This window comes from Pan troglodytes, chromosome X (assembly GCF_028858775.2).
Source record: "Pan troglodytes isolate AG18354 chromosome X, NHGRI_mPanTro3-v2.0_pri, whole genome shotgun sequence".
In the NCBI taxonomy this organism is placed as follows: Eukaryota; Metazoa; Chordata; class Mammalia; order Primates; family Hominidae; genus Pan; species Pan troglodytes.
In genome coordinates this window covers 75,276,743-75,281,659 of record NC_072421.2, presented here as the reverse complement: position 1 = coordinate 75,281,659, position 4,917 = coordinate 75,276,743, and positions in this window count along the sequence as shown.

Below are 4,917 nucleotides of genomic sequence, written 5' to 3'. Positions count from 1 at the left end.
AGACACACTAGCCTATTGAATACATTCAATGAAAACAAAACCAAACTTAAGGTGGGAGGGGGACGTGGTTTACAACTATTTGAGGTCTTATTAGTTTATTCCCAACTCTTAGTAAGTTTTCAACAATACAGCATGGAGAGGTTGGGCTTCAAAGGCTTTAGCAATGTGGCTGGCTTGGATCTAATTATCCTTCTTAACAAAGTAAACCTTTTATTCTATTAGCAACTTTTCCGCCCTCTCTTCCCACGTCTTGCACACACTATCCCTGAATATGCTGAGTTCAAACGAAGTGCCTGCCTGCGATTTTTTCCCCCTTTACTTCTCCAAAGGATCTTTCCCCAACTGTAGCCCCCTGTCACCTCCCCACCCCACCACACACACCCCTTATATTCTGATGCCTAAGTGTGTGGGGTCGGGAGGACTTGTAGAACCTTAGAATGCCAGAGATGGTAGGGGTCTTAGAGACCATGTAGCCCAGGCCCCTACCTTTACAATCAGGAAGACAAAGTCCCAGAGAGGGGAAAAGGTGCCCCAGGGCACTCATGTCTTCTAGCTTTTATTCCAGTTCTCATTCCACTCCATTCAGATGCCTCTTACTGCATTTAAATTCTAATTCATTTTCTTCAATCCGCCAAACCGCATTAAGCAAATTTTCAGAATAATGGGTACTGAATGAACTAAGCTTTAAAATGAGAAATGTTAGTGAGAAGTAGAATATGTAAACCAAAATGAAAGGGAAACATTCTTGTGATAACTGTAAAACAGGAAGCCCCCTGACACATCCCCTAAACCTTTAATTTGGCATCCAGTATATGGGCTTCAGGATTTTGTTTCAGAGGGATATTTAATTTCTTTAAATGGTTCTTTCACCACGCTCAGCATGGTTTAGGCCAATAGGATCTAGAAGCTCTGTTCTATTTTCTGGATCTCAGTATCCAGTGACAAGGATAGAATCATTCAGCCTTCCTTAGACCAGGCAAGTTTATGCACCGAGTACTTTAAAATCCTCTATTTCAAATAAGAAATGATGATATATTCACAAGAAAACAAAATAGAAAGCTCTGTGTTAGTATAGTGATCTCTGTCAGAATAAGGGTGACTGTTATTGAGTTACAGAGATGTACCACATGGACCATGAACAGTTTTCATATTTCTGAAGAAATGAAAGACAGCAAAATGATTTTTTTTTTTTTTTTTGAGACAAGGTCTCGCTGTGTCACCCAGGCTGGAATGCAATGGAGTGATCTTGACTCACTGCAGCCTTGACCTGGGCTCAAGCAATCCTCCCACCTCAGCCTCCTAAGTAGTGCGACTGACTACAGGAGTGCATCACCATGCCTGGCTAATTTTGTTTATTTTTTGTAGAGATGATGTCTCACTATGTTGGCCAGGCTGATCTTGAACTCCTGGGCTCAAGTGATCCTCTAGCCTCAGCTTCCCAAAGTGCTGGGATTACAGAAGTTAGCCAGTATTCCCGGTCCTAAAATGATTTTAATATGCTAGCACTTAGGAGCGTGGATCCATCTCTAAACTTGGACAAATTACTTCACCTCTCTGAATCTTCTCTCACACAGTGATCAAGATTTATTGAACACCTATTGTGTTTCAGGAACTATGGCCAGTCACTTTTCATTATTCCTGTGTTACAGATGAGAAAATAGGTTTGAAATACTTACTCACTCAGTGTCTCACAACCAACTGGAAGAGGCAAATGTTTTTCTTCCCATTGAACAAGCCTGCAATTCTTCCTTCAACTATGATTTAACCCCAGCCTTTTGTGAACCATTTAGAGTACCTTATTTTGTTATTTTGCATATCAGCTCTCATGTCTGTTTTTACTTTAAGCAAGACTTAAATAAAACAGAATACTCCCTGATATGATTTGGATCTGTGTCCCCACCAAATCTCCTGTTGAATTGTAATCCCCAGCGCTGGAGGTGGGGCCTGGTGAGAGGTGATTGGATCATGTGGGCAGATTTCTTTTCTTTTTTTTTTTTTAATTTATTTATCTTTAAGTTCTGAGATAAGTGTGCAGAACGTGCAGGTTTGTTACATAGGTATACATGTACCATGGTGGTTTGCCGCACCTACTGACCTGTCCTCTAAGATCCCTCCCCTCACCCCCCAACCCCTACAGGCCCTGGTGTGTGTTGGTCCCCTCCTTGTGTCCATGTGTTCTCATTGTTCAGTTCCCACTTATGAGTGACAACATGCAGTGTTTGGTTGCCTGTTCCTGTGTTAGTTTGCTGAGGATGATGGCTTTCAGCTTCATCTATGTCCCTGCAAAGGACATCCTCTCATTCCTTTTTATGGCTGCATAGTATTCCATGGTGTATATGTACCACATTTTCTTTATCCATTCTATCATTGATGAGCATTTGGGTTGGTTCCATGACTTTGCTATTGTAAATAGTGCTGCAATAAACATACATGTGCATGTGTCTTTATAGTAGAATGATTTAATTCCTTTGGGTATGTATCCAGTAATGGGGTTGCTGAGTCAAATGGTATTTCTGGTTCTAGATCCTTGAGGAATCACCATACTGTTTTCCACAATGGTTGAACTAATTTACATTCCCACCAACAGTGTAAAAGTGTTCCTATTTCTCCACAGCCTTGCCAGCATCTATTGTTTCTTGACTTTTTAATAACTGCCATTCTAACTGGTAGGAGATGGTATCTCATTGTGGTTTTGATTTGCATTTGTCTAATGATCAGTGTTGTTGAACTTCTTTTCATATGTTTGTTGGCCTCGTAAATGTCTTTTTCTGAGAAGTGTCTGTTCGAATCCTTTGCCCACTTTTTGATATGGTTGTTTTCTTCTTGTAAATTCATTTAAGTTCCTTGGAAATTCTGGATATTAGACCTTTGTCAGATGGATAGATTGCAAAAATTTTCTCCCACTCTGTAAGTTGCCTGTTCACTCTGATGCTAGTTTCTTTTGCTGTGCAGAAGCTCTTTAGTTTAATTAGATCCCACTTGTCAATTTTGGCTTTTATTGCAACTGCTTTTGGAGTTTTTGTTATGATGTCTTTACTCATGTCTATGTCCTGAATGGTATTGCCTAGGTTTTCTTCTAGGGTTTTTATGGTTTTGGGTTTTACATTTAAGTCTTTAATCCATCTTGAGTTAATTTTTTTAAAAGGTGTAAGGAAGTGGTCCAGTTTCAGTTTTCTGCCTATGGCTAGCTAGTTTTACCAGCACCATTTATTGAATAGGAGATCCTTTCCTCATTGCTTGTTTTTGTCAGGTTTGTCAAAGATCAGTCGGTTGTAGATATGCGGTGTTATTTCTGAGGTCTCTGTTATGTTCCATTGGTCTATATGTCTGTTTTGGTACCAGTACCATGCTGTTTTGGTTACTGTAGTCTTGTAGCATAGTTTGAAGTCAGGTAGTGTGATATCTCCAGCTTTGTTCTTTTTGCTTAGGATTGTCTTTTCTATCCTGGGTCTTCTTTCACTCCATATGAAATTTAAAGTAGTTTGTTTCTAATTCTGTGAAGAGGCAATTGTAGTTTGATGGGAATAGCATTGAATCTATAAGTTAATTTGGGCTGTATAGCCATTTTCACGATATTGATTCTTCCATTCCATGAGCATGGAATGTTTTTCCATTTGTTTGTGTCCTCTCTCATTTCCTTGAGCACAGGTTTGTAGTTCTCCTTGAAGAGGTCCTTCACATCCCTTGTTAGCTGTATTCCCAGGTATTTTGTTCTCTTTGTAGCAATTGTGAATGGGAAGTCATTCATGATTTGGCTCTCTGCTTGTCAATTATTTGTGTAAAGGACTGCTTGTGATTTTTGCACATTGATTTTGTAACCTGAGACTGCTGAAGTTGCTTATCAGCTTAAGGAGTTATTGGGCTGAGATGATGGGGTTTTCTAAATATACAATCATGTCATCTACAAACAGAGACAATTTGACTTCCTCTCTTCCTATGTGAATACACTTTATTTCTTTCTCATGCCTGATTGCCCTGGTCAGAACTTCCAATACTATGTTGAATAGGAGTGGTGAGAGAGGGCATCCTTGTCTTGCACCAGTTTTCAAAGGGAATGCTTCCAGCTTTTGCCCATTCAATATGATATTGGCTGTGGGTTTGTCATGAATAAGCTCTTACTATTTTGAGATATGTTCCATTAACACCTAGTTTATTGAGAGTTTTTAACATGAAGGGATGTTGAATTTTATCAAAGGCCTTTTCTGCATCTATTGAGATAATCATGTGGTATTTGTCTTTGGTTCTGTTTATCTGAGGGATCACATTTATTGATTTGTGTATGTTGAACAACCCCTGCATCCCAGGGATAAAGCCAACTTGATCGTGGAAGATAAGTTTTTTGATGTGCTGCTGGATTTGATTTGCCAGTATTTTATTTAGGATTTTCACATTGATGTTCATCAGGGATACTGGCCTGAAGTTTTCTTTTTGGTTGAGTCTCTGCCCGGTTTTGGTATCAGGATGATGCTGGCTTCATAAAATGAGTTAGGGAGGAGTGACTCCTTTTCAATTGTTTGGAATGGTTTCAGAAGTAATGGTACCAGCTCCTCTTTGTACTTGTGGTAGAATTCAGATCTGAATCTGTCTGGTCCTGGCTTTTTTTGTTGCTAGGCTATTAATTACTGCCTCAATTTCAGAATTTGTTATTGGTCTATTCAGGGATTCGACTTCTTCCTGGTTTAGTGTTGGGAGGGTGTATGTGTCCAGGAATTTATCCATTTCTTCTAGATTTTCTAGTTTATTTGCATAGAGGTGTTTATAGTGTTCTCTGATGGTAGTGTGTATTTCTTTGGGGTCAGTGATGATATCCACTTTATCATTTTTTATTGTGTCTATTTGATTCTTCTCTCTTTTCTTATTAGTCTAGCTAGCAGCCTATTTATTTTGTTAATTTTTTCAGAAAACCAACTCCCAGAT